The sequence below is a fragment of the Rhagoletis pomonella genome, unplaced genomic scaffold (assembly GCF_013731165.1).
Source record: "Rhagoletis pomonella isolate Grant_MI unplaced genomic scaffold, Rhpom_1.0 Rhpom_scaffold_00006, whole genome shotgun sequence".
Classification (NCBI taxonomy): Eukaryota; Metazoa; Arthropoda; class Insecta; order Diptera; family Tephritidae; genus Rhagoletis; species Rhagoletis pomonella.
In genome coordinates, this window is record NW_023458560.1 from 63543770 (window position 1) to 63564553 (window position 20784).

Genomic DNA, 20784 nt, shown 5'->3' on the forward strand with positions numbered 1-20784 from the left:
GCCAATGGAACTTAGAGTTTTTAAAAAACCAGATATAAACTTTAATTGCACAAGTTATACGGAAATGATCAATTTGAATGATATAAATATCGTATTTGAACCACCATTCACGCGAAGCATTCCGTACGATACATTGAAAGAATATTTAAATCAAGATGATCCACCGTTTAATGATCCAAAAATTCCATCACACATACAAGGAACGGAGCGACATGTTCAATTGCTAGCTAGCGTTTCCAAAATGGTTATACCGGAAAATGTAGAGGCTGTTATGGCGACGACATTAGAGAGCCGTGCGAAATTGCCCAGACTTGAAAGTAAAAAAGACTTCAAACAATAATTTTTTTTAGTTTCTTTTCTATAACTCACTTAAATTAATTTTTTAATTTACATATGTTCTGACTAAATAAATTTCTTAAGAGAAAAAATAGATATTATTATAAATAAAGAATAAATATTATTATAAATAAATAAATAAAAATAAAGAAAAAACATAGCCATTTAGCTGATTTTTTCATGTAAAGGCATAAATTTCCATTCTGTTCTGTTCTACTTTACAACTTTGTTTGAACGATGCTATTTGATGCGGCTTTTGTGGCTACTTTTATGGGTCGTTGCCATTTTTAACTGTCAAATAGCCAAAAAGGTCGCCTCCTTGCTGCAGTAGCATCAAATCTCGCCAATGCTTTAAAAAACTAATCGGTGTTTGCACAGTTGCATACTGACTTTACCGGCCATTTGGCGCGCAATTATTTTTGTTGCGTTGCTGTAAATTTTAGTTTGCGTAGTTGTGGCAACTACTAGAATTACTGTTGGTGCTAAGTAGCGCATCGGTTTTGTACAAAAAATATGTACATTCGATACATCAGTAAGCAATAATTATTTTGGCGACACGCCATAATTGTTGGATAGTTTTTATGCTACTTTGTTTAGGGAAGTAGCCACATCCGTACATGCGTACTTACATACATACATACATAGTTTCATATTTTATGTTTCGATGCTTGGAAATTGTAAGCTTCTGGAAAATTGTTGAAAAAAACTAACTATGACCATGCGTCGATTAAGTATGTAAACTTCATTAGATAGACTGACTGCCCCTGCACTTAGGCCAAGGACGCGCCCATTGTGATGCCATATCAGTCTCCGTTCCCCTATGATGCTGCGACGCTTACTCGGGATGACACCATTTCATTCAAGTGATAAACTTCGCTAGTGGCCTAATGTCGATTTCGGCTATCTCCATAAGGCCTTATAGAAAGGGTTTTCGAGCATCTGTAGTCGTCTTTTGCTGAGTGCTGGGCATTCGTATATTAGGTGCTGTACACTCTCCTCTTCTTCCTCGTTTTTGCAACTGTGTCGATTTGACAGTGTCCTGTAAGAATTCTTGTGAGAATGGATACCTCCATCCGTTTTACCCTAAGAGTACAGACGTACGTTTTTTATCGTTAGAAGGCTACGTAAGCCAGACAGTTTGACAGAAGGAGTTTGTGCTGTTCTTAAAATGTGATTTAAAAGTAGCCTTTGCATACCGATCATGACGTTCCCCGAAAGGATGGGGACGGTCATACTGTTCCTAGCCAATTCAACAGCCTTGCAGTAGCCCTCAATCGCTCGATGTGCTGGCACCCATATGAGTTGTGCTCTATTATGCTGGGCCATCTCGTTTAGAGATCAGCGGCATTCAGTGAGAGACTTTGTGTAGTCTACGCATGAGAAAAGATGTTTCTAGTTCCAGCTCCGGAGGCAGACTGCTCCCCCGACCTTTGCGTCGAGTTTGGAGCCATCATTATACATGTTTATAGCGTTGCGCATGTGGTGAAGTTTTCCACTCCTCTCGAGTTGGTATGGCTATTTAATAGTTTTTAATGAAGGTATTTGGTTGCAGGCATCGGTATTGGCGCCACTGTTACTAGGATTTTCGAGTGGCCTGGTGCACCATGAGTCCAGGAACCTGCCTGTCTGGGCCGTAAAGCTACAATAACGGCTATTTCTCGAGCTGTTGCATCTCGTTTGAAATCTTTTGAGCACTGTTGCCTTAATAAGGGTATGGTGGGCTCCCTAGAGTAGAATCGGGCGAACAATGGCCATGTAGATCTAGTGAACTATCCTAGGTAAAAGGCCTTGCGCTACACCAATCGCCTTTTTGCATGTGAAGAGCGCTTTGGGGGCTTTCTTGATGCGTTCCCTTGTGTTCTCTTTCCAGCGCAGCTTACTGTCGACAATTAATTCATCGATATTTAGCTGTACGTTTAAATATCAGGCTCGAGCCATCGAGTTTAGGGGGTATAAAGGACTAGCTTGGTTTTAGCTGGATTAAAATCAAGGCCGCAGTTTTGGTCCAAGTAACTAAGTCGTGCAGCAAGAGCAGCCGCTCTCCATGAGATCGCACAAAGTTTGAGGAAATTTCGTCTGTGCAATAACCGCAACAACGATGTGGAGTGCCCCTTCTGACAGACCTGCGAGTCGTATGTTATTCGAACGTGTCGGTCTGCGATTTCGACACGACGCGTCGAAAAGAACTACTTTGAATGTCCGAATAAATCGCTGCAGCAAAATCGCGCAATTGTCAGGTTCCTCATTTAAAACTATGAACGGCATTGTTGCAATTTTTGTCGGAACAGATTCGCAGCGGCAGAATAGCACAAGTGTGTGGATATCTTTATAATGAATCGACGTTTATACAAGCTCAAAACTATCCGTTTTGACATCATCTTGGAATGACATGAAACTGATCGCTCGGGGGGAGGACTAAGAAGGGACTATGAACTGAACAGTATTGCTTGTCGATAGGATTCCTCGGTGTTATCGAGCCTGATAAAACTCCGGTGGCACGCCGAAGGATTTTTTAGCAATACCTAGGGATTTTCTTAATCACTCCCGGCTCGGATCATTCCGCATGAAGCCAGAGATATGCCGTTCGTGAAGACGAGTGTCCTTCTTTTATGATCCCGAGCTTAGCTTCCACCCAAACTTCTTCAATCGATGTAGCCTTATAAAATAGTTCGAGTAGCTTGGGTTATGTAAGGAGTGGATTTAATTCGTTGGGAGCGACAAAATCGGCGAAGTACTCGTCTACAACCGTTTTCCTGCTGACGATAGAGTCTATTAGTTACCTACCGTGGAAAGACAAAAAACAGACAGTAAAAATGCTAGTAGTTAAAATTTTTGAAACCGACTAGTCCATCAACTGATATAAGCTACTACGAATGGCTGCCAGTTCGACCATTTCGAAGAACTTTCTCTTATGCGGCAGATGTCGCTTATATGAAAATTTTCAAAACCCAACCAAAATGGCAAGTCTTCTCGTAAATGATTAGTGCGAGCTCTTCAGACTGCCTCTACTTGTTCTGAGTTGAAAGGTTCGCGGCCGCCTGGTGAATGATGATTTTTTCCCATATTAAATTAATGCAAGTTATTGCGAAATGTTAAAATTTATAAAATTAGTACTAGTATACAAATTTATGAACTAAGATTCATTTAGATTTGGCATCGCTTTCATGGGGTGCGTCCTCCACACATAACTTAGCGCCAAAGTTCAATTGCTTAAATTACCAAATTCTTGTAGCTAAATTGAATCATGTATTTAGCCGGCCAAAGGTCACAGTAACACAATATATATGTAAAAAATAAGAAGAAGGCAATCAAGATAGCAAAACTTAACAACAAATCTCTAATAAAAAAGAGGCTAATAAAGTAAGCTGCGCCAGCCAGTGACAAATTCATAGCTACTGACATGACTCCAAAGTGTACGCTTAGAGCAGCATAATTAAGTCATAAATTGATAAACGAGGCGGCAGATAAGCGCTCAACTGGGTAGCGCACAAAAAACATAAACGACGAGACCTAGCAACCCTTTTTGAGCTGAATAGAAATAATGGCTATACAGTAGGCGATGACACCCATTGGTTGTAGATACATCTATGCCTGTTCGCTTGTAGAACTCCAAATAGTTTCACTCTCGAATGGTCAGCAATGCGCTTCAACCGCTAAGACTCCACTTGAATCTGACCTTTGCCAATTAACTGCGCGCGCATTCAAGCAATTTCCAAATGCCCCTCACGAATACTCTGGCTTGACCGCGACTTTACTAGCATGCTATGTGGCATGATATAACGATGTAAACGAGTAACAACAACATCACCGACAAGTAACACAACGAATACGAACAAGAACAACACTATAATACGGCTTGGAGGCATACATAGAACATAAATAACTTGTAAGTACTCGTACATGGGGCTATGCTGTGCCGCTGCGAAAACATTGTCGACACACTACATACATCAGCGACAGCAATTGAGTAAATACTACTACATATCGCCGTACAGTAAATGTACATATCACAGTTGCAAACAATGAACAACAACAGCAGCGAACGTTGAAAAGTCGCAGTGAGCGAGATTAAGTTCACTTGCCTTGTTTAGAATTTTGTTGACATCAGCAACAGTAGCAATTGCTACAACAACAAGAACAACATCAACGATGACAATGGAAATTGCTAGAGGAGCCGTCGAAATACTACTACGTACTGGTATGTTCATACATTTGTACTAAGTAACAGGCAAAAAGCACAAAAAGTACCTAAAAGGCAGTCTTAAATACATAGCGAATCAACAACCGAAAGAGAGACAGAGTGGGGCTAGAGTTTTAACCCAGTTAACCAGTAAGCAGACTTATGCTATAAAGAAGTACTAGAATGTGGAAGTCAAGAAACCGCCAGCTTCCTTGATGAATGCTAAATAGACCTTGATAGACGAACTCCTAGACGAACTACCAGCGATTCGAATGTAGACGAATTGAAGTGTACTAGATTTCATCGGAACTAGTAAGTCGGAAAATTTGCTCAAATATATCTCGATGTCAGATGATTTATCAAAACAAAAATTGTGTCTTTGTGAACACAATTCACCCGGATTTTGAGTAAGAAGACGAATAAGAATGGTAAAACGCGAGACAGGCGGGCATGCTTATGCAGATGGACTAGCACACAAATGCGCATAATAATTTTGCCCTGACAGACGGCAGTAATGCGGATTAAAGAGCCGCAAGGTCGAGGGTTGAAGTCCCATGGCCAGTAGAGTTTTCATTTATTTCGTATTTATTAATTTTTTTAAAAGTTCTATATTTTTAAACGTTGCTTTTAGTTAGTTGTTGACTTTTTAATAAAATTCATTTTAAAAATTCAAATTTAAAAAGTGATATAAAATAAAGCAAATGAAAATAAGATAAAATAAAATTAAACATATAAACTAAATAAAATAAAATAAATAATGAAAACAAAAAAAAATTTTGGCAATTGAAAGTGGAAAATGCAAGATTTAATGCAACTAAAGGCTGTTTATGCAAATAAGCGAGCCCGTTTGTCACCCGTATAATATTCTAAAAGCATAAACAGACGACAGCGTTGATCCGGATCAACTCGGGGAATTACCTGCAGTTGATCCGGACTAAGTCAGATACATTTGCGGTAAACCGCTTATTTGATAAGTATGACTCCAAAAGTAATTATGGCTTAACTAAATACGAAATACTATTTACTCAGTATAAAAATAAAGAATTTCGGTATTGTCGAGCCTATTTCGTGTCCTTGGGGGTACTTCTTAATTTTCGGGAGCGTTTCAGGATTTTCAGGATTTTCGGGACTATTGCGCGATTTTCAACCATTTACCTTTTAATTTCCGAGATTTTCAGAACTTCTCCTGGATTTTGCAGGATATTTCGAAAGTTTTAGGATTTTTAAGATTATTGCAGGATTTTCGGAAATCGACTTTTTCGGAATTTGCGAGAATACTTCGGGATTTTTGGAATTTCCTGGGTTTTGGGGACTTCTCCGATATTTTCGAGAATAGATACTTTGAAATTTTTAGAATTTTCGGGGATTTTTAAAACAATTTCAGAATTCAGAATTTTCGAGACTACTTCGGTACTTTCAGGATTCTCGGTACTATGTTCATATCTTTGTAAAACTCATACAGCTCATCGTTCCACTGTCTGCGGTATCCCATGTCGCCAACGCACAAAGGATCGTAAATCTTCCGCAGAGTCTTTCTCTCGCGCTGTATGAAACCTAGTTTGGTATCGGAGAGGTCATTCCCCATTCTGTCGGTATACCTGAACAAAATGTCGCTGGATTCAAAAGTAGTTGCGGAACGCCACCGATCTCTTACCGAGATGGCTGAGACTTTGCTGTTGAGTCCGTAGCGATTGCGGTATCGTGACAGCTCTTAAGTGAATTTCCACTCCCGAATCTAACCTGACCTAATCTAACTTGGGTCACATTAATGTCGCTTTTTCCATGATTCCAGAATATATCTATCAATGTCGTCGAGAGAATAAAACAACGGCTGCGGTGGCTAGGCATGGCTCTGAAATGCAAACTTACTAAGCGGACATCTCCATACAATATGCAGAAAATTTTCTGGAAGCTGTAACAATTGAAACAAACGACGTGATTGGCCGGACGGTTCTGAACTATGCTGCACCTGTTGGTCGCCGGGGAGTAGTTGGACGCAGTGGACAAAGCTGCAGCCTAGTCAGAACGCCGCTCTCTGGACAGTGAAGCCTAAATCTTCCCGTAAGGGGGCATAACAAACTGCTCAGCAACCAGTTTCCGGTGGGATGCCACAGCCGTGAGCAATCCAACGACAGAAGGTATCTTTTCGAGTCCATGGACGCGGTCAAGAAATACATCAACCAACCACTGGACCCAACGTCGGACCGACGAGTGATCAACGGCATCCATAGGCAGTCGGTCACTACCTACCAAGGCTCCCAACCTATGAATTCCGTGATCGGAGCCCACTATTCCCTGCAGACTCGGAGCTTCGCCTACTACGAGAGACCCAATTACGGTTAGGATATTGTAGCCGTATTAACAGCTACTTGTCTAGACTCGACCCCGATATTATAAAGGAGGGTCCGGCATATGGGGACCCCCCACGACGCGAACCCCCTCTTCACATGTCAGCTCAATCCTACTCGGCGAACACCCCTCTCTCTTTGGCCAGACTTCGTCGAAACTGCTCGTTTTTTGGGCCTACAGTTAAAAATTTATGGACAAACCGACCTAGGCAGGGCTTAGTAGAGCCGCTAAAAGAACAACAACATTGTGAGGCCTAAAGAAACAGATCAAATTATAAATAAACCATTCTGACGAAAGGTTTTGTCATGTAGGCGGGGACGAATCAAGTAAACATTTCTTGAGTGGAAGTGCCGGGGCAGAGCCAAATCGACTCAAGCGCTTGAGACACGCCCACTCACTGGCTTGTCTTCCAGATAAAGTGCGTGTACCGTCTCAACGTAAATTTTTTGTTTGCTGGGTTCAACTCAGACACTCAATAACAACTAACCGAATTCCACAGATACTATTCTAGCACATGCACGTTCACTTACATACACAAGTATTGGTGGTGTGTACTTATAAGTACATTCCCATTTTGGCACTTTGGCACTTTAGCAACTAGACACTTACGCACAACATAATTCACACGACTGTTTAACGATCAACAGAAATATTCTGAATGAATGTTGCTGCCGACGCTCTAGGCTTAGGCAGTGCGGGGGAACACTAACAACAAAGACCGCACCAACAAGGGAAACAGGGGGGTGACGAAGAAAAATGACTGTACACATATTTACCGTTACTTACACATTCCAAAAGCGCACACTAACTGACAAGTACAACAACAAACAAACAAATGAATAGGCACAGTGAGGCCCAGCATGGAGAATTAGAGAGAGACAAGTCAAGTGGGCATTTGAAGGCGACGATTAAATCGTCGATGAGCAGCAATTCGTTGGAGGAGACAAGGAAGTGAGTTATGCATATGTACATATATTTTGTACTCGTACATAGAAAACGACATGTCATCCATCATTTGCATTAGCACTTACTAATGCCAATGTAGGTAATGGGGGGGTAGGTGGAATTTCCGGCAACAGAAAGGAATGTAGGATATGAAAGTAGTTAAAGGATGTGACGATGTGGAAGTGAAGATACAATAATTAAAGATACATGAATAAGCAGCTAAAAAGCGTAAAAAAATTTGCGTTTAGCACGAGCACACATACAAACATATAGATAGATATTTACATATAGATTGCTATTTATTTGAGAATTTAGTTTGTAAATATGTACCTACTATACATGTGAACTCGCATTGTCTCCTTTTGTATTACTGTTATGTGATTTTATGCAAATTCATAGCGCTCGTTCGTGCGTGTAATAAGTGAAAATAGGCAGAAATTTTCAACAAATTTCATAAATCATTGAACCATTAGATGCTTACATACTCACATTAAATGACAAAGCATTCATATCTGATGCTGATACGGGTAAATATGACTTAATTTTTAGGGGCACGATTGCATATTTCGATGCAAATTTGTAAAAAAAAAAATGCCATCACAAATATGTAGAATATGTGTACATTGAAGCGCGCAAGATTAAGTAGGTGAGATAAAGTAAATTTGTTTTTTGCTTAGGAGCAATGACTGTTTAAATCGACGTATGATGAAATTGAGTTATATGCACATTAGACTGGGCAGTGAGAAAAGTTTGTAGCTAAAAATACTTTTTAAAAAATATTGTCCATGGAAGTTGATATTTGACCACTTTCCGTACAAATTGTAAAAAAATATCAATGCGTTAATAGCCGTCATCGATTCGCCAACCGTTATCGAGTGGCGAAACAAACAAATTCTATGAGGTACAACCAAACTCGCTATCCTTGCTAGCTAACTTTGTTGTTGCTTCCACAGGCAACATTTTTCGTTAAGCGACCGGAACTCAAACATAGCGAGCTGAGAAGTGGCGAATCGATGACGACTAATATTTTAGCTTAAGAAGTACCCCAGTACTCAGTGAAACAAAATGAAACTTTGAAAAATAATGTTAATTAAGAGAAATATCGTCAATATTTTACAAAAAGAATATTTTTGAAGAAAAAAATACTTTTCGATGCCCGGTTGCACCAATCAATTTTAAATTTATTAGCCTGTTAAATAAATAACACGATTTTGTTCGGAAAAATTTTAATTTGATAAATTGTAAAATTGATTGGTGAAACTGGGAATGACTCTAATAAATTAAAAAAAATCTCATTGAAATAAGTAAAATAAAAATTGGTGTAAAATGTGGCAACCCTCAACGAAAATAATTCTCCATTAAAGTTCTCAAAAATACCGCTATTAGTTAAATTTTGTAGAATTGATAATAAGTAGCAAACTTACACAAGATAATACTTTAAGGCTGTGACTTCACATATGAATATTATAGGCAAAGCATTGTTTAAAATCTTTCTTTAAGCACCCGTAAAGAGTAATATTGTATATAAATTTTCTAAAACAAAATGAAATAAATGTACGCTGGAAAATAGGAGGCAACCCCATTTAAAAATATTTATAAATATTATGATGTGTTATTTAGTCTGTAACTAATTTCGAACAGGTGGCAACCTTATACGAATATTTTCGGAGAAAACACCATTTTAGATAATACAAATCTGAATGCAAAATTTAAACAAAATTGTTATAGCCGTTTCCGAGAAGCCTATGGATATATATACATAATAGAGGTTTACGCCGACAGGCTTTGCGGCGGCGGCGTGGTCAACTTCAAAAATATTCGGCGGCGGCGGCGACGCCGGCGCGTCTGGAAACGCCGGCGCTACTGCTCATAAGGTAGATTTCAAAGAGACATGAGGCTACTAATCTTATCATTTCACCTCGTCAGCGTTAGGCATTCGCCATGCCAATTATTCTGTTATTATAATTCTATTTATTTCATTATTGAATTAGTTTTAAATTTAAATATTGTTACTTCCTACTTGAATTAAAATGTTGAGTGTCTGGCGCTGATTGATGGGCGAACAGAAGAAGGTCTGAGGTATATACATACATAATCACACGGATCTCTATATTCTCTACAGATCCGTATGTACTATTTAAATTTAAAGAAATAAACAAATTTTAAAAGATTGGTTATTGGGGTAATTTATGCCGCTCTCAATAAATTTTTGCCATTATCTTATCAACCGTTATGTTAAATTACGGAGTTCTTACGATTTTTTGCGGATTACATATTGAAAATAAGGTTGGTCTACTTTTTTTCCAAAAGTTTAACCCATCAACTTGAACCAGAACGGGCCTTTTTGACCCACTGTTGAAAAAAATGGTATATAGATGGTTAACATTTCCACTAAAATATGAAACGCCAAATTTTTCTAAGGAGAACCGAATGTAATGAAAAATAATACTAATGTTTACCATAACCCTGTGTAGAAAACATTGCGATGCGAGAGAGCAAAACCTTCCTGGGGTTTGACCACCACTAAGGAATGCTAACGTAATTTTCACACAGGCACCTAGTACTTGTATACGTATGTGGGACCCCAGAATAAAATATTTTACGAATGTAGATATTAGCAAAAAATATGTTTGTTTAGAATATTAAAAAAATACATAGAAAAATCAACTTGTCTTTGTTTTATCTCCAATAAATGAGGAGTTAGATGCAAAGAGGCCGCTTCTATTATAACTGCTTTCTGAGATACTGGCGTTAAAGTTTTTGATGTGTTATAACTTTGTTGTTGTTGTAGTAGGTGTATAAAAAAGTAGTATTCTTATAGTATTGAAAAGAATTGTCTACAGCGGAAAACAATCGTTAGACTACCAGTATTCGACGCGAATTTAACTGTAATAAACGCTTTCGTCGAAAAATATGTTACCTATGTTTTTTCTGAGTTACGCTATTTTTGGAAAAATAAAGGAGATCATATTCTTGTCTAATGGCCCAAATTATGCAAAAAAAACTAATTTAAAAAATGTAATTTTCATTTCGTAAAATTGTGTTTTTATACAAGTAGTATTTAGTTCCTTCAAACGATGTATTCAATGTACATACATCATGAAAATTTTGTACAAAATTCCTTAGGCGCCGTACGCCGCCGCCGCCGCCGCCGCCGCCGCCGCGCCGATTTTTTCGTAACTCGGCGGCGGCGCGTGATTAATGGCAAAAAACGGCGGCGGCGGCGGCGTGGCTCGGCGGCGTATACCTCTAATACATAAGGGTGGTCCTTAAAAATCAAATGAACGATTTTTTTCAGTTCATGAAATTAATGTTTAATTTCTAGCTTAACCTACATATCGCACACCGTCTTCAAAAGAGTTACAACTCAAAATAATACGCTCGTCAGAAAATGCGAAAAACTAATTTGTAGCACATGCTAATCATATGGGCAAGGTCGACTTTACTTCAGGTTTTTTAACAAATTATAACAAAAATTTACTCCAGGTTTTGCTGAAAGGTAAATAAAAGCTCTGTGTACATTTTTAGCGCATAATTTCAAAAATGCCAAATTTTGAGTTGTGACTCTTTTGAAGACGGTGTGCGATATATAAGTAACTCAATCGCCAAATGCTTTGCCGTGCCGTACACATATCTTTACACATCAAATTTCGTGAGTACTCACACCTTTTCTAAGAAGTTTCACTTCTATCACGTGTACGGTGCTACACGCGTCTTTTTTTATTTATCCCACCATTGCATTGTCTGGCATTTTCTATGACTTCTATAATAAAATGGTTAAATTAATAATTGGTTATTATTATTAGGAATCTCCTGAAGAGCAAGAGAGAGTTTTCAGGTCGAAAAATATTGATTTTCAAGAATTCTATACCATTTCTATGAAAAGTTATTTTTTCCCCAAATAAAATACATGGAAAACTTTGAGCGCGCTTTGAGCGACCTCCAATTTTTGTTTTATTTCAAAATTAAAAAATGGGGCGTATTTTCTCGGTGTGTGTGAGAGCATAAATATTCCGATTTTCTTTTTTCAACACATGCATTTTTGGACCACCGTAATGTACATACATTTGTTATCGTTTTACGTGAATGAAAAATTCATTTCATCAGCGTTGAAGCTCTCAAGAGCTTATTGCTGGCATGCAGCTTCGCAAGAACTGGTACACTTTTGCACTGTGTGGTGATAAATTGGCAATTGACTCGGCTCTTGCAGGCAAGCGAAGTGTTAGATAGCTGCATTCTAACGTAGGTACAAACATATAAATGCATATAAAAATTTAACGCACATAGCTGGGCAAAAGTCGGTGGGGGGCTGCACTTAAATCCATATGTATTATCTATATACGAATTAAACATGACAAACATATGCACATATGTGTGTATGTATGTATGTATGTATAGAAATAACTCCAAAGAGAGTGAGTCTTATTTCATACCCGCCAATGTTGATGCCAGAGCAGTGGCATTATTTGACATTTATTTGATAGATTCATACATGTAAGTGAGTGTAGGTGCCTTGGCAAATTTAAAAATTGTTTCTGAATACATACATACATACATACATATGTATGTACATTCTAATTTTCATCACACGTCACTCATACGTCCTACAAGAATACTTAATATACAGTCCCAGGATTTATTGGTTCAGGCTTCTAAGTACATACAACAAAGTTTTGACATACTTTGGTTAAGTCCTTAAACAAAAAATTAAAGTTTCCTTCAACTTTAAACATAAATTCTATAAAATTTAAGTCTCTTTAGTTAAAACGCTACAAAATTTAACCGCGTCACCATATGTTTCACATTTTTCTAATTTCTCTTTTAAAGCTAGCAACCAACGTACTCAGCGTTACAGCTATTTTTAGTAAATAAAGAAAAATAAATATTTATTTTTTATGGTTCGCTTGCATTTAGCTGTGAAAAGGTTTGATGTCTCTATCACAGCAGTTGCTGTTGGTTTTGCTTTTTGTTGTTTGTTGCCCATGCACAGGTGCATAAATGGTTGACAAAGTATCTTTCTTCCATCATCTCGAGTGATGAACAATTCAGAAAAGTTGCACAAGTGTTGGTTGCATTTATTAGTTGCTAACATTGCAGTTGCTGCTGTTGTTGTTGTTGTTTCGCTATCACTTGTTGTCACTTGAGCGCTATTTCACCTTGAATGTGTAGTGCTGAGCGCGCGGCGCGCAGTGAAGCTCACACGCGAATAAGCACATACATACATCCCAGTGGGAAAATGTAATGTATGGTAATCGAAAAAATTATCAGTAAAACAGCCGTTTTATGCATTCGAAAATGAATTTTTTCCAACGGCGCTGTGCTAAAAAAGTAAGGCATTCAATATTGCATTACCTGGTAATCGAGGAATGTATGCGATTTAATATGAAATTTTCGGGACCTTTTCGATACATAAGAATGCTGATTATATATACAACAGTAACAGAATTTAAAACTCATAAAAAATGTCTTACATTATTTATCACCGCTTGTAATGCATTACTACTTTTCCCACTTTGATATAAAGGATAGCATCTATACACAAACCCACACCTGGTTGCTGGTATTTGTATGTCCGTATGAACATATCCCTGTACATGAGCACGAAATAATATATATTAGACAAACATATTTCCTTCGTTAACTTGATGTCAAACAAAATTGTTTGGCTTTCCGGTAGGAAATTGAAAGCTTAAATTTCAACTGAGGTAATAAATTTAGTTCCCAATGGTATCCCTCTTCTCACCATCACCGATTTAAGAACATACGGGAACACTAAACGCGCTGATGAATCTGATGGTGTATGAGCATTCTTAGATCCCATTTAAGGGTCAGTCCCCTTCTTAGCTTTATATCAAAGCCATGAAGGCAGATAAGAGTATACTTAATCTCTAAAGCAGGAAAAACAGCCCTGAACACTGTCAGGTGTGGGAGAGACCACCATTTCGCACAGCGTTGGGGTGATCCGAAAATCGAATCGAAATCTATTTTTTTCAAAAGAAGTGACTAAGAACTTAATATCGTTCTAGACGATGACGAGATCCAGATCTTCACAGATGTCCACAAAATGGAAGTTGGAACAGGATCTGTTGCTTTTGAGTGATGCCCATAGACTGCAGCATATTCGCTTAGTCAATAATATTGTTTGCTCTTCAAATTAATAGTGTGGGTCATCTATACATAAAATAAAATTGTATCATTACATGATAGATTTTAAAGAAAAATTAATATGGGGGTCTTTATTGGAGCAACGGAAGCCAAATCAATAGTTTTTAGAATTTATGTCTGTCTGTCTGTATGTTTGTACGCGCATCACTCGAAAACTAACGCTTGAAAATGAATGCAATTTTCACCGATGTATTGCCAGGGGCTTAACTTAAAATATAGAAAGAAAAACTTTTGAGAGTTGCCACATGTTTGAAAATTGCCGATTAAGTAAATTGATAAGATGAAGTAAAGACTGCAATATGGCTGTAAAAAAAGAGGTGTTAGAAGGCTTACTGCCGAAAATATTTGCTTTGAAGGTTGCCATCTGTTTGAAAATTTGAATTTAATTTAATTGGTAAGATAAATTGAATATTGCAATATGGGTATCAAACTGAAGAGGTTTAGGAAAGCTTACTTTTTGTTGAAAGTTGCCACCTGTTTGAAAATATTCATTAATATTGATAAAATAAATGAAATATTACAAACCGGATATCAAACAGCACATAAATAAGGCGCATTGAAGCACGCCGAATTTTTGCTAGTACTTCATAAAAAAACTTAGTTTCTGTTAATTTTTTTTCAACCAAAACCCATGCAATATTTTTCCACTGGGTTCGCTAGCAAACGATTGTAAATTCGCCTTTGCCTTCACTTTTGACTTTTACCTCTGTGACAAATTACTTGCGCGTGTGTGCATGTCATAGTTGGATCTCTTAACGGATCCATGCACTTAGTCAGTCACTACTCAGAAAAGTCAAAAGGAAACTGTACTTGTCACACGTTTGAATGACATTTATACCAGACACTTGAAGCTATTTCGGTTGTTTGCTTTTGATTTGGGTTTCTCAAGGATGCAAGAACTGTTGATTGCCATAAATAAGTATAGCGTACTTTTAATAGAGTAGAAATTTAAAAAATGTACAAAATTAGTTGCGAATAAAAAGTGGGAAGAGATAATATTTAAAAGTGCATTTAGGGTTGCTACATATGTAGCAATTACATTTTTTTTACCTAAGAAATTAATGTAATTTTTTTCAGGGCTAGCAAAGTTGAAACGCAGGTGAGGGGTTTTTCGAAGCGAAACTTCTTTACGTTCAGTTGTGAGTAAATGCAAAAATCGATGCAACGAAAAAGCGATACACTCCTTAGGCGCTATTTCCAAACAAAAAAGCAACAGAAAATGGTAGGGGATGGGTGGGGTGTTTGGTCCGATTAAGATTAAAATAACTGTTCAGGATTATTGCTGAAATATACTCTTAAAGTACGCGAAGGCATTTTCTGTTAATGTCATCAGATCTATATATGCTCTGTAAAGGTGCAAAAAGATTTAATTTTTTCGCAAAAAGCTGCCACATTTTAGAAATTCAATTGAAACTATTTAATAAGTTAAATCAATCATTACAATATGTGTAATAATCGAAATGTTTTTGAAGTTTATTTCTTAACTACATGTAGGAGAGTTGCCACTTGTTCAAAATAACAAATTCAATTTAAACTGGTAAATGATGAGAATAATTCTTATGAGAATAGCAATATACTTTCATGAGAACGGGTATTTGGTCTCATGGTAGAGTACGTATCCTTTCCCTTTACTAATTATACGTTGAGGATGAGAGTGAATTTATATTCTCACGAGAATTATTCTTATCGTTTACTAGAAACTTAAAAGGCTATTAGGTAGCTGAGATATATATGTACATATATCACAATTTGGGTGTCAGTCGAAAAATATTAAAACAAAATTTAATTTTGCAAAGGGTTGCCACCTGTTTGAAAAGTCGAACTTAATTAAATTAAATGCAATTTATATGAATTATTAAAATATGAGTGTAAAACCAGATGGTGTTAATAAATCTTTAGTTTGAGCATTTAGAATATTTTCGAGCTGTCTGCAGAGGGTTGCCACCATTTTACAAATTATTTTCTAATTATTTAACAAGTTAAAGTAATTACTAAAAGAGGGCTATCAATAGAAATGGGTTTGAAAAGGCTTTCTTTCTGAGCTATATTTAGGAGTGTTGCCACATGTTTAAAAAATTAAATTCAACATGAATTGCGGCAGTTATGTATTTGAAATATGTCTCCGATGAAAGAGGATTAGAAGGTTTTGGTTTGAAAATAGTTTTGTGGTGGTTGCCATCTGTTGAAAAAGTTGAATTTAATTAAAGTAAGCACGAGTTATATTTATCAAATATTAAAATATGAGTGTCATACGAAAGTGTATAAAGATTTTTCCTTTTTCGTTGTTGTTGTTTCTGACAGCGTGGGTGTATGATGTATTTTGGAACGAATTTCCGTCATCCCTTGTCGAATTTGGTTTGGAGGCAAACCGGTTTCGGCGTTGTGCCATCTTCAGTGCCATTTTTCGTTCCACAAAATAATTGTATAAAGATCTCTTCAGTTTGAACATTTAGTTAGAATATTTTTAGGGTATCTGAAGAGGATTGCCACCTATTCAAAAAGCTATATTCAACTTACTAAATAAGTTAAAGGAATAATAAAAAATGGCTATCAATTGAAATGGGTTTGGGATGACTTTATTTCTGAACTGTATTTAAAAATGTTGCCACGTATTTGGAATATTCGGATTTAACTTAATTCATCAATTAATTGAAATTTGTATACCAAGTAAGACGAAAGAGATTTTAAAAGATTCAAGTTAAAAAAAAAAATTATGAATAGGGTTTAAAAGCCGAATTTACTCAACGTATACACAAGATAATGTATGTCATATATTTAAATATGAGTGTTAAACGAAAGAGTTTTATGAAAGTTTTAGTTTGCAAATTCATTTGATTAGGGTTGACATATTTTCGAGTAGTCATATCTATTTAACTGATATACATAAAACATATATATATAAAACGCGAAGGCATTTTCGAGTTTCAAAAATGAGATATTAAGTCAATGAATTTGGCTGGTAGATGCGAAGTATTTTTTTTCATCATTTTCTCTCTAAAATAGGGACGTCTAAAATCACTTAAGCTGTTCCTTCAACACAAATATTAAAACATGTGTCAAAAACTGTCCCTTGAAAATGTCAGCGCTGGAATGCTGACAAAATTAAATCCCGAAAAAGGCACCACTAAAATGTCACATTAACCCCAATCACTTGTAAAAGTCATAAAATTTGCAACCCTTATAATCAAGGTATCTAAATGCGTGCAAAGATGTCAAATTACACGCCAAAACCAAACAAAGGCAGTAATAGAATGGAGTGAAGCGGAATCCAGCCACTGGGTGGCTATTTTCGGCCATTCATAACTAATTGACTGACTGACCGTGATAGATAACCGTACAATTCATCCATATTTTGTTGCGGTCTCAAACAGCCATTGACAGTAACAATGACTAAGTGGCAATTAATCTGCGGCTTTCGAATAACTAGCATCAACATCAACAGATCCGATTTCGCGATGCGATAAAAAGGCTTTATTATTCTCTTTTTTTTCAAATCTATGCTAATACTAATTTGTTTGGCTTTTTTGGTAGCTTAGGCGCTTAAAAATTTATAACTACGTTTTTGGTGCTATTAGTTTTGCGGAATATTTGATTTGCAGGTATGCACATCAATGCAATTGCAATACGTATGTTTTTATCAATGAATTTTGCTTAATTGAAATTCCAGCTAATAGCTGTGAGTTATACGAAAGCCAAAACAAAACAAAACAAAGCAAAATGAAGCAACAAAAAATCGGAAATAAATTCACGCTAGTGTTGGTAATTTCCGCTATTTTCATAATAAATCAATTCCAAGCACATTTTTTATTCGCTTAAATCCGCGCTAAATTTCTCTTTATTACTCAAATTGAATAAAGCGTTGGCGGAATATTTTGCGAGTAAAATTGAATTCGCAATATTTTAAGCAAATAACCAATTTGTAAAACATGTAATAAAATTGTAGTATTTAATTGAAAATTTTTACCCGAAAGCTGTTAAGTGAAAGTGGAATATCCCCGCAAACATATTCTGAGCGCTCAGAATATATGAGTCGGAAAGGAGTCCTAGGTAGGTAAGAAGTATGAGTTTCAAAAACAAAAATTTTTTTACTCTTATATGAATCTTTTAGGAGTCATACATGATAAAAAAAGAAGGTAGTTTCAATAAACAACTTTTGACGGATAATAAAATTTTTTGAAGTTTCATAAATTGTCAGTATTATCAACGGCCACTTTGATAATATTAAAACAATACATCGGAGTATTTTCTTTCCCATATTTTTACCAATGTGAGAATATTTCAAATCAAAACTCACAATCAGTACTTGATATTTTTTTACTTACGTGGTTTGCCCCTCTTTTATTAAAAATATATAAAATGTAAACTGTTACATTGTAATTATTCTTTTTATTTTATAATAAAAACCATTAGTGCATTATGTTGTTATTTTTTTCATTTTCTTATTTTGATATACAATTTTCGTTTCTTTAATCTTGCGATTTAAAAATCGAATTCTAAAGAATGTTCTTCCCAAATAAAATCTTTTTATAATATTTTGGTCCAAATTTACTTTTAAATTTCTCATCAGATTTTGCAAAAATTTTGGCTTTGTGGTTAGCGAATCACCATTAATTTCAACAAATTTTGAATTCAAAATTTCCAATGTATGCAAAAAACTTGAATTAGGCTTGTACAGACCGCCCTCCGATAAACAGTTAACATACGTATAATTTTGATCACTTTCTTCATGCGTCCTGAAGCCTAGTTTTGCCAACCCCATTTTCGAAATTATGTAGCCGGCAAAATTTTCAAGTCCATCATATTCCACATCTTTGAGTGGACTGATGAAATCTTCTGCTTCATGCTCTTCTGCGAGCTACTTAAAAAAATTAGAAATCAAATAAAAACGAAAGGGTAAGGAGTTTACCTCGAGTTCTTCTTCTGCGAATATTTCAATATCGTTAAGTGGTTTGAAAACATTTTCACTGAGCAACTCCTCTTCAAATTTAAACATTACTTCACTTGAAGACTCAACATTTGTTTCCGTGCTCAAAATAGTTTCGTTTCGCCCTAATAAAGTTCATGCATACATTTTAGAATCTTTATGACAACAACAATAATTTCTTTAAGTGGTTAAAAAATTACCTAGAAGGTATGATCGAAATCTGTACTTGAATTCGAGAAGTGACGGATGGTCATGCAGCCCTCCTTTCATATATGTTCAATAACTTCACTAAACTTCACTCATTTTCATACATTTTTGTTTACTTTTACAAAAAAAAAAAAATATTATCTCTGGTGATCAGGTAGCATGAATTTTATGAAATGTCATAATTTTATTAAAAGTCAAATGGTTAGCAACAACAACGAATGTCATTAAATAGAACTACCTTCTTTTTTGTATCATGGGAGTCATATATGATCCAAGTTATGAGCCAGCACTTTGTGCCAGTATAAAAACAATAACGACTAGAAATTTATATCTAAACTTGTTTATACAGATATGAAAAATAATTAGGAAGGAAAAATAAACAAAATTTAGCTGCAGCAACTGCTATTACATGTATGCTGCAATATACATATGTACATATATATGTGTATGCGCAGAGGTATGTATATAAATATGCAACAGTATTTGAAATGATTTCCTTGCTAAGATGGCTCTAAAGTAAGTTTATTTAGAGAGTTGAAGAATAAAGCCAATAAGAGTCACAGAACAGCATACAATGAGACTCCGAAAATAGGCATTTATGAGGCCAATAAGAGTCATTTAAGAGCTTCAAAAAGAGTTCAAAATGAGCCGTATATGAGGCCAATAAGAGTCCAATATGACTCATATTGAGGCTCATTTGATGTATGAATTTAAGCTCATATAGGTCGACCTTCGCAGGAAGGGAAACACCCTCATTTCGGACTCTTAAATGAGCTCATTATGAGCACAAAGGCTCCGAAATGGGACTCCTTAAAGACTCATTTATGACTCCAAATGTTTGCAGGGATTTTTGATGTATATATGCATGTAGTAACGATATACATAGATACAAATATATTAGAGTGCATCACCAAAAAAGTTGCTCGTTTTCCACCGGAATTATAAAATGTATTGTATTTGAGATATTTCTAAAAACCTATTTTATTTAGAAAAAATCCGCTTTTCGGAGGTATTTTTTAACCGACCTCAAAAAAAAGGAGAAGGTCATCAATTCGTCGGAATATTTTTATTTTATTTTTATTTCACTTTATTTTTTTTTTATGTATGCTACCGCATAACTTTGGACCACGTTAACCGATTTTTATAATTTTTTATTTTTTAAGGAAAGGTGGTACATTGGACCTTGCAGAAATTAAAGATAATCTTTAATTATATTGAACAATTTTATAATGAGCTCGAGGCCATTTTTTAAATGAAAATTTATTGTGGAAAAGCAACAATAATTTGAAAAATGGTAGAAGTGATAGCTATTTCGGAAATCACCACATTTCCTCATCAGACTTCTTTCAGTAGGATTCGAACCGACGATCCCACTGACTCAGCCAGTTGCCTATGCACCGTGCTAAGACGCCTTGTAAATTATCGTTTGCTTATTTCCACTATTTTTCATTTTTGTTATGCCAACACAATCAAGCGCAGCTATTCCGCTGCAATTCACTTGATCATGTGGTTGTTGGTTTTGTTGGTTTGTGCTAATAATTCTATTTTTAGAATGCTTAACTTTTTAGGTGTGCTCGTCCTTAAGTTATTTGTTTTTTGTTATTTTTTTGGCCTTTTTAATAATTATATTCAACAATTTTATAATGAGCTCGAGGCCATTTTTTAAATGAAAATTTAT

At 36.0% G+C, this 20784-nt stretch overlaps 1 protein-coding gene across 1 annotated transcript in view; it reads right to left on the reverse strand.

Annotated features, from left to right (window-relative positions):
• The window catches only part of LOC118741099 (KIF-binding protein), a gene marked incomplete in the record, with an annotated part of 103827 nt that overhangs the window by 82127 nt on the left and 916 nt on the right, over window positions 1-20784 (reverse strand).